Source organism: Anser brachyrhynchus, assembly GCF_964034855.1.
Source record: "Anser brachyrhynchus genome assembly, chromosome: 15".
NCBI lineage: Eukaryota > Metazoa > Chordata > Aves > Anseriformes > Anatidae > Anser > Anser brachyrhynchus.
The window spans coordinates 3,659,740-3,679,120 of record NC_137733.1 but is presented as its reverse complement, the minus strand read 5'-3'; the positions used below and the strand labels follow the sequence as shown (position 1 = coordinate 3,679,120).

General features: G+C 39.2%; 1 long non-coding RNA gene across 2 annotated transcripts in view; it reads right to left on the bottom strand.

Moving 5' to 3' along the window:
* Positions 1-19,115, bottom strand: part of LOC308178460 — a 31,332-nt gene extending 12,217 nt beyond the window's left edge. The window contains exons 1-3 of one of the 2 annotated variants that reach the window (XR_013939779.1): positions 18,185-19,115; positions 17,859-17,934; positions 10,838-10,934 (exon numbers count right to left, since the gene is read on the bottom strand). This is a non-coding gene — a long non-coding RNA (uncharacterized lncRNA). The remainder of the gene's footprint in view (positions 1-10,837; positions 10,935-17,858; positions 17,935-18,184) is intronic. The other variant, XR_013939780.1, reaches the window with a different exon arrangement.
* Positions 19,116-19,381: the final 266 nt, after the last annotated feature.

Here is a 19,381-nt window from a genome sequence, read left to right as displayed (position 1 = left end):
GGAACATGGCCCTTAGAAACTTCCGTGTTCCACATAATTTTATAATGGGACTACATAAATAAAATAAATAAGATATGATTGAATGGGGAGCAATTTCATAAGCAAAATCAGTGTTAAATATATGTGATATTGACCAAAAGCTATCAATGGCTAATCTCCAGTGGCAGAGCCCAACAAAACAAGCTGAGTTTGAGGTAAGCACTTCGGAATTCATATGAAAAGCAATTGACACATTAGAACACAGTTGTACCTTGTTATGGTTCTCCCATCTTTAAGACAAGGAATAGACCACAAAAACAAAATTCTCTCTTACTTCTTGAAGTAATTCTGAAAAACTGGATTAATGAAAGGCAAAGAAATTTGTAGGAAATTGTGTTACTGACACTACAACCTTTAGTGTGCCTTTCACGGCTTAGTGGATTTTTGCCACCAAAATCCACATCTAGAGGTCACTTTTCACACTGAATAAAAGTTAATTTTTATAGAACAAAACTATCTGTCTGGAACTCAGAACTAGGTACTTAAATGTGCACTGATTTATTTATCCATGGATGGGCCCCCACACGATACGTCCCATTATTTATAAAGCAATGTGAAACACACTAATTCTTTTTGATATGTTATTCATTGAGTGCAGTGTACCTGCACATCTCATTAGTAGAATTTCTTCCAGTGTTATATGTTCTGAATAGTTTCCAAAAGTCTCTCTCCCAAAACTCTGCCACATTTTTTTCTTTCTTTACCTTAAACTATTATGATATAATCCAAACTCGAAACAAAATAATGTTCATCATTAATTTTGGAACCATCACAGATTAAAATTCTAACTTCAATATAGCAAAAATATTTATAGCATTCCGCCAGCATTATGCATTTCAGATTTCTAATGATACTAAGCATTTTGTAGCAAAAGTCAATGGGTTAAAGCCTTCCAGTGGTATTTCAACTTAGATTTGTCCAGGGCCTGTTTAAGGCCAGACTTACGTATTCATTGTCTACGAAATTTAGGTCAATTAATGTGTATTAAGCTGCATGAAGTCCTTAAGACTCCTGATTTTTAAAAGTTATCTGAGAAAGCCCATACAGCATATTAACTAATTAGAGAAGACAAGTCAGCCACAGATTTTTTTTTTTTTTTTTGCTGGGATACTAGTTTTTTGTTTTGTTTTAAATATATGTAAGCCATCTTTGCATCCAATATCATTATGATACCTAGGTGGTGTGTTTTTTATTTTATTTATCTTTTCCCATGGTTTCTGGAAGTTTCAGGTCACAGTGTCGAAGAGGACAGATTGCTTTTTTTCTTGTGTGAGAACCATAGTTATTTTAGAAAAAGAAAAGGAGTCGCATGCATGAGCTAATTATAAGCCCCAGAGGATAAGAGGAAGGCAGCTCTCAGTTCAGGAATAGCATCATGAGAACATAGAGCACTTATATGAGAATCTGGACTGCAATACTCACTCAAAAGACTTAAAGTTGTATACCAGGCCCCCTAAACAGGCCCCCTAATTTGTTTCAAATTGATGAGACTTCTGAAACAATATGTTTTTTTTTCAATCTGACTTTTCCTTTCTTTTGGTTAAAAGCAATGTATGCTTTCCAGCTTCTCCCCACCTTGATCATGTGTGAGAAATTTGCTATTCTTTTGAAATAGTAACTTGGTTCCATGAAGAGAGAATTTGAAAAATACATGAAATATATCAAAATTCATGACAAAATAAAATGAACAAAAAATAAATAAAATGTCCCTAACGTACAGTAGGCCAGATTAGGTAAGAAAATGTGGCAAGATTGCAGAGAGTGCTTTTGTACCAATACCAGCTCACACAGGATCAGAGGGAAAATAAATAATCCTGCCTGGATTAATCAGTGTTTAATCAAAATCTGACTTCTTCCCCTCATCAATTAAGAGATTTGTAGAAGGCAGAAGAGAATAAAAGGTAATAAGGCTAAAAGTGATGAGTGAAAAAGAGGGTCACATCAATAGAGACACATTTTTGTAAGTTGTCTTCTCTCCAGAATGAACAGAGAAGTGTAAAGAATCTACTTTCTCCAACCACACAGAGGAGCCGTGCTAAATCTCTGATTAGACACAGATTTTCTTTAAACTTTTATAGGAATGAGAAGGTCTCCACTAATGAGAGTTTAAGGGAATTTCTTAAATCTAAAGTGAAGGATATCAGGAGTTGAACATAACCTGAGGGTTTTCCTGTACATGTTCACTAATATTACAAAGAGCTTTCAGAAAATCCTCTGAAGATCCTGTTTCCTGCAGGAAGAAAAAGAATCAGGGCAGATAAGAGTTTGGGGAGCTGAAAAGGAAAAAAAAAATAATGTTGCTATAAAGTTACCTATACAGTCTGTTGTTAAAAAACTGGGAGTCTCCCAAATGCCATAAAATAATTCCTTTTCACAAAACCAGTTGTTCTAGCGTACAAAAGCAGCACAACCTGAACAATACTGTAACTGGGAAAATAACTGAGCTCATTGATGGCACTTGTGGAAACGTAGCACTAAACCTTCCACAAACAGAAGCTGAACCCAGGACTTTCCCGATTACACCTGAGGATGTACAAGAGGACATTTTACCCTTCCAGGGATGCCAGTCAGCATGCTGCTCTGCTGCAGTGATGAGTAACAGTCCCCATTCACATCTAGACACATACGAGCCATTTGACATCATTCTCTAGCATATTTAAATGGATAGCTTCCACATGACTGTGCTTTTCTTTTGAGAGAGACATAACTCTAAACACTACGGACTTGCACTGTGCTCTCCCTCTTCACAATGAGCAGGGACAGATAGTTGCTCCTCCTGTAATTCCCCTGGTATAGAGATAATTGTAGCTTCTCCCCTGGGATTTGTCAGGATGTGAAAAAGTTTTTAAGCTGCACCTACTCCATGGCCTAGCGTCTGTTTAAAAAAAAAAAAAAAAAGCCCCAAAACAAAAAGCCCCAACAACTATGCCAAATCCACCTGCCTTTATTATGTTCAATGGAAGCACTGTTGTTTTCAACAACATTGGAGAGGGAGATTTAACCTCTGTGTAAATGGAGAGCAGTTGAGGGCAATAAAAGCTTGTGTCAGGTAAGAGAGGCTGATCAATGCTGACAGGGGTAGGAATGGAGACATCAGAATACTTGCTCCTGAGCATGAAGTGTCAGGCTCATGGAGACCTTTATAAAGCTCTTCTCTGTCTCTGTTTTGTTACAGAAAGCTCCTTTAATGCTGGAAGATCTGCAAGGGATGGGAGCTGCCCTCCTAAATCTTGAAGAAGGCAGTAGCTTGCCCTTCCAAAACAAGGTGAGTGGAATAGAAAGTCCAGCTGTGACAAGTTGCCATAGTGAAGGGAACAAAAAGAGCAGCACTGAAGTTTTCCTTGGAAGACCGGGCATTTCACACAGTAGTCCTTCAGCTCATGGGGCCCATGGAAAGCTACAGGGCCCAGCCTATGGCAAGCCCCAGTATGACCTGTATGAGGTCTGTGAGGCACCTGTGATAGGTGGGAGCAGCCCTGGGACGGTCCATGGGAGAACAAGTCGCAGACAGAGAAAACAGATGCAAGAAATCCTCACAGAGATGGTAAACTGGAATAAAGAGAAATAAATGACAGACAGGTGAAGAGCTATCAAAACCAGGGCTTGTGAAAGACTTAAAAAGATGCTGTGACCAGTAAGTCCTGATTACATCATATATTGTCCCAAAAAAAACATGTTTAAGTTCAGTGCAGGATGTTTAGACTCAAAAGAAAGAAGGTTACAACTGGAATGGAAAAAAGAAAAAAAATGGGAAATTGTGTGGAGTGGGGGTGGGAAGGAGGTAGGAAATTGAAAAAGTTTGGATGCTGGAGAAAGTAAATAAATTCTCACACACATTTTTAAACACTGTCTGAGAGAAATCCTGGGACAAGATTAAGAAGGATGTGCCTTTAGAAATTATAGTGAGAGGTCACAAAGAGAAACTGCTGGAGCATCCTGCATGTATAACAGAAACCTACAGCACATTGTAGCAGAAGAGCAAGTGGTGGATCTGCAACTGAAGTTATCTCAAGAGTGTTCTCTGAAGCTAGGGCCTATACTTGCACTTTTCATTCATTTAGCCTCAGCTGACTGTATGTTGCTGCTATCTAATTTTAAATCACGCCACACTTGTCTTGGACATCTCTCTAAATGCAAGTGGCACAGAACCATCTTTCAACCTCATCACACATTCATTTCTTCAACAACCAATGTTTATTTTCATACACATTTGAGGGTAAAAATTCAAGAGATTTTTATCATTTCACATGCATAAGAGAAAAAGGAAACCAAATTCTTAAGTGTGATACTTTCACCTGAAACATGGAAATATTTCCTCCTAATATCCCACTCTGTCTTCCTTCCAGTCTGTTATTCACGGCTTCCATTACAAAAGCCCAGAAGCAGCTTGCTAAGGATGAGTCTGCCTGTATTTGTTGGCAGTGGCATCACCATAGGCTACAGAACCAATCTCCTTGCTGTTATTTCCATGGAGGGGCACACAAAAATTTTGTACATTGGATGGTGCAGAATTTCCAGTTTGAATCATCTCTCATATTCAGTGTTTAGTGGACTATTGTATTATTTTATACACAAAAATAAAATCTGAAAGTGGGAGAATAGGGACTATTGAACTGGTGACCTGTATGCATCAATCTGAGGTTCAAAAGGTTAGGAAGCTTTCACGTGTCAGTGATTTACCTGAGTTTAATATTTGATAATAATCCTGTCTTCAGTGTTTCCCTTTTGTATGTATTTTACACTCTATTTTCTCTTTAGTTCAAGGCTCAAACTCATTTCTGATGTGAAACAGAGAAACGTGGCTCTTTAGAACCAAACAAACTCAGTACTAGAGCTCCTTAGCATCTGCTGTACAGTTATAGTGGTTCTGAATATTTTTTCATGTTTTTGGTTTATTCTTAAAAAGAATTCACTTCTCTTGTCACAAAATATAGGAATAAAATTTTGTTCAGTATTCTAATAGCAGCACAAGTGTCCTAGATAAAAACATAAAATACATGGAATAATAGTAGTAGCTAGGGGGATTGCATTTATGGACTATTTGTTATTACGTTATCTGAATTGCAGGAAGCAACTGAAGTGAATATTTGTACTTGTGCAATGTTATTTGCTTTGTATACAGCGGCTCTCGTAACGCCAGCATTTGTGCAGTCTCTGTATTTTACATGGCTTCCCAAGAGGAGAAGCAGTAGTGAAACCAATAAAGCTGGCAATAAACCCATATTAATAATGTATGCAGAGCCATAGATGTCTATTTATATGACACAGTATTAAAGCGTAAATGCATTGCCTTTCTTTCTTTAAGATGAGCACAAATGACCAGAACAATGTTCTTAGTTTTTTTCCAGTGAGAATGACATCCTGATAGCGCTACATGCTAAGGAACTTTCAAAATAATACAAACACGCACACACAATGCTGATATTCGTAAAACTAAATTCCACCCAATGACATTTTTAAAAACAACATGAGAATTTATTTCTTCATTTTATTATTGTTCATCTAGTGATGATGTTTGCTCTGAGCAGCAAACAGCAAGATTGACACACCCTCATTTGAAACTGCAGCACAGATACAAAGCCATGCATGGACGTCAGCTAAAGATCATTTGAGTCCCTCAGTGACAAAAATTAGCACATGCTATTTTTTAGGCTGCTGTTCACACAACCTGATCACCTGTTAGAGTGCTTTTAGGTCACTAGAGTGGATTAGTGCAATACATTATATTCATAGTTTATCTATCAAGACAGTATGTGACTTGCAAGTAAATGAGAAGGAGGGAGTGTGGCCATTATCAGGGGATGTGGAATTTCACTTCAGGATTTAAAATTTCATCTTCCTGAGAGCATCTTTGGCATGCCTATTTGGTTAACATCTGAAATATTATTACTAACAGAGGTAATGAGTATTTTGATTACAAAGAGTAGCTATCATTGTTACCATTTATTATTTAAACCAAGGAGAACCCAAATCTATGAGAAAGCTTCTGAATTTTTGGACTCAAAGACACACAAAAGAAAAGAACAAGCAAAACTTTCTTTTCCTCTCTATTGACAAGATTATGAAGCAGTCACCTCATTTTCTGAAGTTTTGGTGTATTTCAAGAGACCAGTATTTCTGTTTGAAATTTATATCCTACTGTGATATTAAGCAGTTGATCACTTTTTACCATTTTTATGCAGATGACAACTAGGGACCCAGATCAGCAGTGTAAAAATCAAATTAAACTGATTTTATGACTATAGTTACCCACATGCTTGCAATTCCCAGCGTTGTTCTGACACTACTCCGTGTTCTCTCAGCTTGGAGTAGATAGGCTCCAAACTGATCTTGTCCATGTCCTCAGAGTGCAGCACTAAAACCTAATTTTTCATTATGACTAATATAAAGTAGTATTTTGCCAGTTATTCCACACTGTATTCTAAATGTGCACTGGGGAATGGTAAGATAAAAAAAAAAAAAGGTTCTACCATTTTGATTCATGCCCTAGCATACATCTACTTTCTCAAGAAAATATAAACCAGTTCCAGTGACATTCTGAATCAAAGACCTCTGCTGGCTCTGACCTAAAAGAAGGGTGTGTTTTTGCTGTACTGAGAGCTGTTTAGTGCTTGGGATGGGCTTTGAACTGCACCAAAACAAAGACTGAAAACAAAAGCTTTGCACTATAATTGGTTTGTGGCTTTATACTCTCCCATAGTCATCTTGTCTTCTTTCATCTCTCCTGTTTCCTATCACAGAATCAATTCTCAACCTCAAGTCTTCTCTTGTCATTTTATATTGCAGATTAAGACAAGCAACGTGTACTCATCTCTAAAAGAAAATCTTATGCCTGTTTTGACTTTTATAAGTAATGGCCACATCTGTATATAGGAGTAGCTCAGCGTTTTGTGAACAGTTTTTCTTTTGTGCTAGACGTAATAGCTTTCTAAGTAAGGACATCAGATGTGATATATAGTCAGCTAATTTCACTGGTGAAATAAATTTGATGAATAACATGTTTTCTTTCCGCAGACCTTAGGAGTGTTTGTTTATTCCACCAACTCTATGCAAAAGTTAGAATTGCTCTATTCATACTATCCTCCAAATTTTAGCATGTAATGGACATCCCCCTTCCATCCTTGCTGTGAAGCAGAAGAAATGACAACTCTCCCTACACCCTCTCCATGATTTTGCTATGCAGTACAAATTTGAGAGTTTAGAGGGGAGAAGCTTTACCTGCTGCTGTCAAACAGGAGAACTGGGGAGCGTGCAGGTACAAAGAAAATACAGGAATTCAAAGTGACTGTGATTTAGAACATATTCTTCTTCTTCAAAAAAGAAAGATCTGGCTTGTTCTTTGGGAATGACAGAGTGTGAGTTTCTTATTTCTTGCAGAAAGAACTACACACATCAAGGGAGAGCAATACCCACTTGAGAATTCTTGTATAGATATATCTTTGAAGAAGGAGCTTCCGGCATACATTCTAAAATTACCAGGGGATGGACAGGTAGTCTTTCACAGGAAGAGGAAAAAGGAGTTATAAGCAGAAAAAAACAGGTAGTTTGGAGAACAAACAAAAAAAAAATCGAGACAAGAACACCACCACCACAAACCAAAGAACAACAACAAGACAATAGAGCCTGTCCACATTTTTAAAAAGCTTCAATCTACTCAATTCTTATTGGCAAGATTGCTGAAAATGTTTGTACCTCCCTGCAGAGAGATGGACCCCTGAAGAATTAGATGTTCATGTTGGATAAAGAGACAAGTTTTTGGCCTCTCTAGGGCTTAGCACTCTGACACACAAAGTAAGGCCGGATAATTTCTCAGTCCTACAAACACAAGAATACTTCAATTTATCAAAACACTTATGTCTAGAAAAAGCAAGTAAAACATAGTGGATTTCAGCAATATCAGGACTAAAGCATGTGCTGATAGTTATAACTGAATCAGGATCCAACTTCAGACTTAAAATGCTTTCCTATTTCTCCCACTCTGAGTGACATGATATAATTTGAACCCATGACTTTCACTAATATAGAAGAGAATAAATAACTGTGAAAAGGTGATGTCTACATAAGGAATGCACTAGAAATTTGAAATAAAGCTCTAAATAAATATAAAAGAAGCTTCAACAGAAAAATAAAATCTACACTGTTCGACCTACAGGATAAACAATCAAGCAAGACCCCGAGGCTTCTCCCAGCTCTTGCTGTGTCTTTTTGAACAAATCACGTCATTTCTCTTGGCTTTTACTTCCCCCCTAAACTTTGTCAGTCTTGTCTAGTTGGCCTGTAAAGATCTTCAGGTCAGGGCTTGTTTCTTAATATACCAAGCACAATCTCTATTGGCTCTTCTGGGCAGCCTGGTACAAATTCATGAATACCTGCAGTATTGTTGAAAACTAACAAATAACTGTAATAGATATATCTTTATTTCTTAGGAGCATAATGCCTATATGGGTTCAGACCAAAGCCCAGTGTAGAGTTCAAGTGATCTGTCCCACTGCCAAAAGCAATTGTCCAGGAGATGGCATGTATGCAGTACTATTTCTGTAAATGCTCTCTTCCCAACCCAGCTTTGTGGCTCATTGACTTTTCAAGCCAGCAGCAGTGATACCAGTGTCTTTCTTTAGATGTTATACTGCCAGCTAAAGATTCCAGGTAAGGAGGGCCTCCTGCAGGAATTTACGTCACTAGAATCATAGAATCATAAGGGTTGGAAAAGACCTCCAAGATCATCTGGTCCAACCATCACCCTACTACCAGTGTCACCCACTAAACCATGTCCCTCAGCACCACGTCCAACCTTTCCTTAACGCTCCCAAGGACACTGACTCCACCCCTTCCCTGGGCAACCTGTTCCAATGCCTGACTGCTCTTTCTGAGAAGAAATGTCTCCTAATTTCAAACCTAAACCTGCCCTGGCACAACTTGAGGCCATTCCCTCTAGTCTGGCTGATTATCTGTGAGAAGAGGCTGACCCCGAGCTCCCCACACCTCCCTTTCAGGCAGTTGCAGCGAGCGATAAGGTCTCCCCTGAGCCTTCTCTTCTCCAGACTAAACAAGCCCAGTTCCCTCAGCCGCTCCTCACAGGACTTGTGTTCCAGGCCCTTCACCAGCTTCCTAGCCCTTCTCTGGACATGCTCCAGGGCCTCGATGTCCTTCTTGTACTGAGGGGCCCAAAACTGAACACAATACTCAAGGTGCGGCCTCACCAGAGCAGAATATAAGGGGAACGATCACCTCCCTGGTCCTGCTGGTTACACTATGCCTGATACAAGCTAGTGCAAGAGATGAGTTAACTAATGAACACTTAATATTTTACAGTGATGCAGACAACTGCAGTTTATTTCCTGAGGAAATCATACAATGACTAATAAATATACACACTGAATGCTTTTACCTATGGGGAGAAATATTTTTCCAGGATCTGGGAGTAGTATGGAATTGCTACCAGAACTCTTAAACCCATGAGAAGATATTATATGTTACTTTTCTATTAGGAGCTCTGTGTCAGTGCTGGTGCTGGTGACTTCCTGGTAAACCAGACCTGTATGAAACTGCTTTCCTGTTACTTTATGTCCTCCCTATAATCCTTTCATTCCAAATAAATATGATTTTTCTTTATGGAAGGTGGTTAACCTTTTGCTGAACTAAAAATCAGACATGCAGTTAATTACCAGAATCTGCAATCTAAACATTTTATATAGAGAAAATTGAAGCACAAAGAAATGAGTTTGGCCAAAACAGAAAATCTAATCAGACTTTGGCAGAGTTCAAAACAACATTAAATCTCTTATTGTAATTGCAAAACGTATTCCAGCAAAAACTGATCATCAAACAGCAAAAGGAAATAGAAAAGGTATTAAGAAGTATATATACAGTACAGCGCTTGGGATGCTGTATTTTAAGACATCATCAAGCCATTAACACACCTCACAAAAAAAAAATTGGCAGTCTATTAAGTCAAATATATGGCAGATATAGAAAAAACAACTCAGTCGCTTTGGAAAGGGGGACATGAACTTATCTGAGAAATGTGCACAGTATGTATTATATGAATAATAAAAGTGCTGCTATCATAGAGTGCATTGCTAAACACTGTGCATGAAGGAACTCCTGTCCTCCCAAACATCAGAAAGATGATCAGAAACATTCTCCTCTGCACTTCCATCATTTCTTTTTGGGTATTGACTACCTCATCAAGACCAATAAAATGATGACCAGACTCCATGCCAGTTGCGTTTATATGAGCATGTTTTGGCATCAAGCTGATTGTACCCCAAAAGATCAGGCAGATGCCTGGTTAATCATTCTCAATTTACAAGAGCAAACATTTATGTGCATATCCAACCTAGGCACTCAGTTTGGTTAAGCCTCTGCCAGCACACAGAACTGATTTGGATATAGATCACCCAGACATCATAATGCTGTTTCTTCACTTGGAGACACTGCACTTTTACCAAGAAAACACTGAAATTCTCTCAGATATTGTCACAAATGTAGCGTGACCCACTTGCCACTGTGTCCAGACAGCCTGCTTGCAAGCTGAGAATGTATGCAGAAATGGTACTCTAAAGGCCCAAAGAAAACTTCAAAATTTACTGGGGAAAGACCTTCGACATTTAAAATGTTCATAACTTACATCAGCATTGCCTACTTTTACTGGGCTTTGGTTCTGCAAACTATTCAGGGTGAAATACACACTCTTTTAGGAGACTCTCCAGTGCTTTAGCCCTGTTTCTCTCGCAAAAAATGAATCCCCAAAATATATTCAGAATTGTACTGCCAGGCACAGTGATTCTTAACTTACATTGCCACTGCACAGACTCCTCCCTTGCTTGAATTATCCAGCAGCGTCTTTCTCCATTCATGGCATCAGCACCAGTGAAGCCTCCTCAGTCTCACACCTATGGGGAGATGAAGTAGTTAGCCAAACTCGCAAGACTGGAGGAACATACTCTCCAGAGTCCATATCTCTACAGGAGCTGTTCACTGAAACCAATTTAAAATTCTCTTTAATTGATTCAGCATTGTGCCCTTTACAGAGCAGTGAGCTAGGAACAATGCCAGCTGTTGATTAACTGTCAGTTCAACCTGCTCTCCCCATTCACCCATGCAAAGGTACCCACCTGCAACTAACAGCCCCATACAGAAAAAGAAAGGAAAAAAAGCCCTTCTGAAGCTATGAAAATGTATGAGAGAAAATCTGTCTCTCTGAAGAATGTCCATGTCAGACAGTACTCACTAGATCTGCCAACAGAAACAATTTTGTACCAGGCTACTGGGACAGCTGTGAACAAATTGGTGACTGACTATAGTAAAGTTGTGGACTTTTTGGCACTCCTAGGACAAATAGTAAATAGTACTTTGTGACTCTGGAAGCAGCTTTTTTCTTGGAATCTTTTGTTAGCGTGTGGGATTTTACAGATAAATAAATGCAGACAACAGTTTAATTGCCTTTACACTATTGATTTCCAGAGAGGTTAAGGTAAGTACGAGTGCCATTGCAGTCAAAAGACATTGAGAAGTGGCCCATAAAACATCTAAGATACTTGGATCAAAAATCTCTATTCTTAGTTGTGTTTTGTTTTTTAAATGAAGTTTGTTTTTAACACACTTTTGGAGACATTAAGTTAATTCTCTTGAAAAACAAATACATACCATTAAAAACAATCAAAAAAATACACATCTGTTTCTCTTCAAATAGGCCAAACAAAAGGTTTGAGAGCCTATCTACCCCACAGCCCTAGCTCAGAGGTCACTCTTTTTTTCCAGTCGTGCCATGGAAGCCCTCTAGATGTTGAAGAAGATCCTTCCCCCATCTCATCCTCTCAAAGATTTCCCCAATATAGAATATGACACAGGACCCACAGGGAACATACACCTTTCTGAAGTGGCAGCTGGAGCCAGGCAGCTCATATTCATTCAAGTGGTGACCAACCAGATCCTTTTCCTCTGCACAGCACTCGAGCCACTCTCCCCCAGGCCTGTAGTACTGCAGAGGGTTGTTGTGGCCAAAGCGCAGGACCCAACATTTAGCCATGTTGAACCTCATCTCATTGGCCTCTGCACATTGACCCATCCTGTCCAGGTCCCTCTGCAGGGCCTTCCTACCCTCCTGCAGATGGACACTTCCCCCCAACTTGGTGTCATCTGCAAACTTACTGAGGGTGCACTCAATTCCCTCATCCAAATCATCAAAGATATTAAAGAGGATGGGCCCCAACACTGACCCCTGGGGAACACCACTGGTGACCAGTCACCAGCTGGATTTCACTCCATTCACCACCACTCTCTGAGCCTGGCCCTCCAGCCAGTTTTTAACCCAGCAAAGAGGGTACCTATCCAAGCCATGGGCTACCGGCTTCTCCAGGAGAATTCTATGGGAGACCATGTCAAAGGCCTTGTTAAAGTCTAAGGAGACTACATCAACAGCCTTTCCCTCATATACTGGGTGGGTTACCGGGTTGTAGAAGGAGATGAGGTTGGTCAGGCAGGACTTGGCTTTCATGAACCCATGCTGACTGGGCCTGATCCCCCGGTTGTCCCGCATATGCTGTGTGATTACATTCAAGATGACCTGTTCCATCACCTTTCCTGGCACCAAGGTCAGGCTGACAAGGCCTGTAGTTCCCTGGTTCCTCCTTACGACCCTTCCTATAGATGGGCATCACATTAGCAATTCTCCAGTCATCCGGGACCTCTCTAGATGACCATGACCACTGATAGTTGACGGAAAGCAGCCCCAACAATCACATCTGCCAACTCCCTCAGCACGCTTGGGTGGATCCCATCTGGCCCCATGGACTTGTGACAGTCCATGTGGAGCAGCAGGTCTCTAATTGTCTCCACTTGTTTATTTTGCTCCATTGTCTCCACTTGTTTATTCTGCTCCCTGTCCCAGACTTCCAGGTTGGGAGGCTGAGTACCCCACGGATAAGTGGTCTGGCTAGCAAAGGCAGCATTATTTATTTATTTCACAGAACGTCACAAAAACACAATAATCCTCCTGCCAGTCACTCAGACTTTGAAATTTACATCTATAGGATCTATTATATCAACGTGGACCATAAAACAAACAAACAAACAAACATCAAAAAGAGAACATTAAATACTAAGCACCGACATTCCTCTGAGATGTATCAAGGTAGAAGAAAAACTATGATGGTTATTATAGTTGAGAGCCTCATGCAGTTCTGAGCTTTCCTAGTGAAATTCAAACCTGCAATAAATATACCTCTTTCTTTACAAGGTGTCAAATTTTCTTGCACTATTTTTAAGACATTTGTATTATGAACAACAACAAAGGAATAAAAGTATATAAAGAGATATTTTCTATTCACAGCATACTAGAAATCCTCAATTGCTTAATGATACTATTGGCAGATATAAGCCATGAAATACTGCTTAGCTATTTCTTTCCCAAGTTTTATAATAATTCAGCTCAAATAGTATTCTTGCAGTTTAGTCCTGCTGTAAACTTAAAAAAAAAAAAAAAACACAACCAAACAAGAAAAAAAAAAACAGAAAATCAAGTTGGTGACTTGATTCAAGAAAAAAAAAAAGAGATACACAGAGACGCACACAAGAAGAAACAAACCAAAAAACAGAATTTGGCATTTATCTATTTATATTAGAAATGGTCCTTCTAGATTTCACTAGTGGTGGGTTGGGCACTTGGTTTTGCAAAGGCTTGGTCCAAATACGGGCAGTATCTGTCCCTCTGTTGTGGACCTGATGCTGTCAGCAATTTGTGAGGGCAGCAGAACTGAAGCAATGTCCTCCCTTTGGGACCAACTTACCAAGGAGTCCCGTTATATTAATAATATGATTGCTAATGGCACGCTGGGCATTCAGCCACTTTTCTTTGCAGACACAGCTGACGACTGATCATTGGAAGGAAGGATGTAAGCTCCTGTGCCATCTTCCCTCTTGTGAATTGTCCTGGCGACCATTGCAAAACTTACATCTACAGCCTGATCCTGGGACAGGTCTGAAAATCATCTCTTGACAAGCAGTGATGGAAGATTTCATGACAAACTCTTCCCATCCTTCTGAGAAGGATGGCTCCAAAATATTATATCATGTCATGTCACAGCACTGAGAGCCTTCAGACTTTGTGGATTCTTAATATTTACAAAATGCAGACAAGTGGAGAAGACTGACTATCCCAAAATATTTCTTTACAGACCAATAACTGGTCAGGCTGGCAACAACCTATGATTGTCACCATCTGACAGCTGTTTGCTGGCTTGCAGAAAGTAACGTGGCCTGTTCTCAGTGTGCAATAGGCCAGGTGTCCACATGGTTAACAATCTCCGTGGCCCAGCTGTTACTAAGAGAAGCCACATATGTCCACAGACCAGCTGGGGAGTGAAGAGCACGCAACCAGCCAGAGGACGGTGTGTGGAATCACTCCAGCTGTGCATGGTGGGAGCAGGACAAATCCATCTCCAGGGCTTCACCTCCTGACCTCTGCATTGCTGCACAAGCCATTTGAAAAGTGACAAAGACAATACTCTTCTTTAAAATGTTATAATACAAGATTTGAATCTTGCCGTGGGTTGAATAAAGGCTGTGAAATCTTCACCTTCATAAGTCTTGTGCTATCTAGTGCAATTTAGCATATTCTTCTCTCCATTGAGCTATCAATGACATCTTATGCAACTATCCTATAAAATAGGATAGCAGAATCTGCAGTTTTGAACATAAAGCAAATACATGGTTTTCTCTGGAACAGCTTAATCATTTTTCTCCGTCTAGTTCTATGGGCTTTTCTGATTTTGCTCCCCTCAGCAAGTTTGCAGTGGAGGGGGGCACTAAACTGCATGACCTTACAGAATTAGCTACTGCACAATTTCAAATGTAAACTCTGTTCTCTCTGCAGAGCGATCAAAGACACTTTCTTTTTCATCAAAACTGAACATGTTAACTAAAGCACCATGACAAATTCTGTACTATTGCAGTCAAATCTAAATGGTTGTTCAGTGATGCACAACCACCTCTTGATATCTTCTTTTAAATTCTAGCCTGCTTTGTCTCTCTAACCACAACCAGTTACAATTATATTTTTCATTCCTTCCACACCCCTTCCAACCACCTGTGGTCAAAGCCTGTTTCTCATCCAGTCAGTTCATACTCGGTACCTGCCGATGTGGAGATGACCTGAAGTAAATGGATAACACAACCCATCTGCTACCTGATTCTCCTCCTGAACAAGCTCTAGGAGGGGTTCTAAGAGCTTAGGTATGTTGGCAGTTAGGAGCTGCCTTTGGAAGCATATAGAAATAAAACATAAGTGAGAATCATTTTATGGTCTAATTTTAGGCATGACTGGCCTAGATTTTCTGACTCAGCACTTCAGTTGGCTTTAGCTTAGTTAGAATACCTCAGCACTTCTCAGTCAGGAACAAATTTACTAATGTAACAGAAACAAGTCCATAATTTAGCCCAGCAGTGCTCTTTGACAGAACTCTGACATTGGATTAACCAAATTGAACTGATGTAGAGAAAAGGCAGAAAAATGGCAAAGGTGACTCTAGCATAGCATCTGTCCACCCTGTGGATTAAGTGAGCCACTCTGGGCAAAATGAGAACTACCTGTAATTACCTTTAACCCAGACAAAGTCATTTTTTGAAGTGCCCTTCTGATTCCAGTTGTAACCTATTAAGATCCTTCCAGTGTTTCAAGTGCCCAAGAAAATGATGTTTGGTATGTGTTTTACTAAATGTTCAACCTCTTTCTTTTCTTACGGCTATATATATATTTATTATCAATATCTATACACACTGTTTTTCCAGCAATTTACATATGTAATTTGACATTTCCCAGTTTACAGAGAAACTTGAACAAAAAAGGACTATGACAATATTAGGTGATGCTGGATAGTATTACTCAGCTTTGCAATTATCTTTTATCTCTATCCACCTGCACAGCCATACTTTCATTCGAAAACAATTAAATAATTAAAAAAACAGTCACTCCCACTCCTGCTACAGATAATGTGGGCCAACAGATCACTCAGACTTTACTTATTCCTCCACAGAGATGCTAACAGCAGTACTAACTTCCCTAGGGTACTCATCTCAGAGTAGGAGAATCACCGCTACGTGAAGCAGCGACACTCTGAGATGCTCTTCCACCTCAAGTTCGGTTTCCTCAAGAGCTGAAGTCACAACACATTGTAGATATAGCTCCTGCCTAACTATTATATTCACTTCTCTGCATACACTCACACTAAAACCAAGAGCTATGTTTTCTCATTGTGACTGCTCAAGGAATGGAAATGGCTGTCCAATCCCTTTTTCTTTTTATGCAGTCCTGGGACACTGTTCTTATAAGAACTTTTGTTCTCTTCCATAGCACAGTGGAAGGAAAACAAAACAAAAAGGACAAACAGGTGAGCTCTGATCACTCGTTGACTACCATGTCTCAGGGCAGAACCGCATTCAACCCCCTCAGCACAAATTTAGGTTTCCAATATTTCATTATTTGATTGCCATTACAATTGTTCTCCCTGAAGGATAAGAAGCAAAGAAAGAAATCCTGAAAAACAAAAATGAAACCATTGCCCTCCCCAACCACATGAAAACAAATACAGCTTCAACAGTCCATCTTTCGATACAGTTCTATTCAGTAGTAAGATGAAGTTAAACAGAAGTATTTGGCCAAGGCTGTGACACGTCAACTGCAAGCAGTAGTATGCTGGCATAAACCTAATTTATAGCTTTTCCAGAGCATTTTCCATCTCTGATCATGCTTCTCTCACAATATTTGAATATATTAAAAAAAAAAAGAGCCCTCTAACACATATTCCCTAATGCACATTTGCAAGCAAAGCATCTATGTTTGTCTCAAATCCAGCATGACTCACATTACAGAGCAAAAAGAGTAAGATGATTAAACAGACTGACTCACCCAGCTTGTTTTTACACATCAATAAATAACCTCAACACAGCAGAAATAGAGATGTGGTTTTTCATTTAGAGTTAATTCAAACACTGGCTCTTCTTCAGACCTTCCACACTATGTAAAATAGATCTGGGTGAATAATTCATTATGAATTATTCATTCAATTAATTTAATTTCTTCTGCTCACTAATTAACTATCTTGACTTTTTTGAATGTTTTCATTATCTGAAAATTATTTACTCAACAGTTTCTATGAATAACTCCTTGCCTCTAGATTGTTCACAAGCAGATTACTTCAAGAAATCAAAATTGTAAATTCAAGCTGTGCTGAATAGTTTTAATTAGACACACAAGTCACGTGGCATTTCTCTGTTTCCTTATTGGATATATTTAAAAACAAGAACAACAAAAACACATCTTCTGCAAACAAACTTATTCCAAGACTGAAATGTATTTGCCAGGAAAACTCTTGGAAATATTAAATATTAATTTTATAGCGTAGAATGAATTTGTCCTTCTTTGGGGAAAAATGTAAACTAAACATGTTAGATTTGAAAGGTAAAACAACTTGTTTGTGTCTATTCTTTAACTGCTTCTGCTTCCCCCAGACACCTCAGTGCTGTTCTAGGCTCAAACTACCACCAGAGCTTCGTACCCCCGATCTAGATAAGGGAATAACAACAATGCCACCAGTAGGCATAAAGTCAAGAGTGTGTCTGAGGGCACAGAGTGTCCTCTTCAGCATCTATCCAAGGGGAAGGTCATCTGGCCAGGTGCAGCAGGCCACAGGGAGCCTCTTGTAAAGGTTATGCTTTCTAATCACAAACTAGCAGCCAGAGAGAGAGGAAATGTAGATATTTACATGGATAAACAAAAAGACCAGGTAGAGCAAGTTCTGTCTTTGATTTGCATATCATACCTCCACACTGGGTTTCGTCTTTCCTTACAGCAGCACCCAGGCAGGTCACTCAGCTGTCAGTGCCTCAATTCCCCAGCTACAGGCACAGGGACAGAAACATGGTGTTACCTCACTTGGTTGATGTGATGGTAACAAGCACCAAAGGGAACGACAGAATCGGAGGCAGCTACAACAAGCAACCCGAATATAACCAATAGCAATGAACCTGTATATACCTATATACTTAGACAAGGTATATATATATATAAAGACTTCCAGCTTTCTAATAACTGAGTCTAAGAACGATAATAACAAAAAACTAAAATCCAAAAATCCCCAAACCCTACCTTAGACCTATTTTTCTTCTTCCTACAGCTGTTATTACTTGTAAGTGGGAAATGTTCACTTCCATTCCCTCTAGGGTGAGAAGAAGGGGAGAAATTAAGATGACAAATAATAGTCTATCAGTGTGTAGAATATTTCAAGGAGAAACATAAAGCTACTAATAACAACCTACTGTTTCTCAGGGGAGAAAGCAACAGTCCATCTCATATGGGATGAGAAGAGCGAAAAACAGGTGTGATTGCTTTAATCATTATTTGCTAGAGCCTGAAGGAACTGAGCTGCTGCCATCAGTTAAAGTTAGTTGGCATTTCTCTTGCCAATTTACAGCCAAGAGTTATATCTGCTTCCTACCCACCTGGGATGGAGGAATTGTGGTATGGACATCTCATGAAATGTGAACATGGACTTAACTAAGCTCACGTTATATTTTTTTAAATTGAAGTGATGGTAACTGAGTATGTATTTTCATAAGAAATATGCCAGCTCTGGATGTATTTGCCTACAAGAACAAATCGTTAACTCACTTCTGTGCAGGTGATAATTATTTGGATTTAGATCCCAAAGTGCCCATTTGACCTTGTCCTTCAAGTGTCCACAGTGGACAACTGTGTGGCTACATGAAACAGGTGGCTATATGAGGGCTTTGCAAACCAAAACTCTGAAGGTACATTACAAATTTAAAACATTTTTCAGACAGTGCATGTTACATAGATAAAACATGACTTTTGTTAAAATCATTCTTACATCTATCTTTCATCTAAAATAATGTTTTCAACCAATTTAATTAGTATCCTACAGTATTTTCATTCACATATAACATTTCTATAATACCACATGGACCCATATGGATTAAAATCCTGGGAGACTTGCTTAAATATTTAGAACTGAATTTGAATTCTGCTCACAAAAACAATCTTAACTCATTTCTTGACTACTGGAATTCCATTTACTAAGTCTCTAGCATAAATGTTACAGCAAACAGATGAAACTCTTGGTGACAATACATGTAATGAAGAGACCCCATTCTTTACAGAGAAGGCTAATTAATCATTAGGTGAGTGCTAGTAAATTTTCTGAATCACCAAGTTTCTGACAGACACGCTGTTAAGCCAACAAAATGCCCGCAGATGTTACTTGCCCATCAGAGGGGAACATATTCTCTTGAGGACTCTGAGCATCTTGTCACAGTTTATTTATTT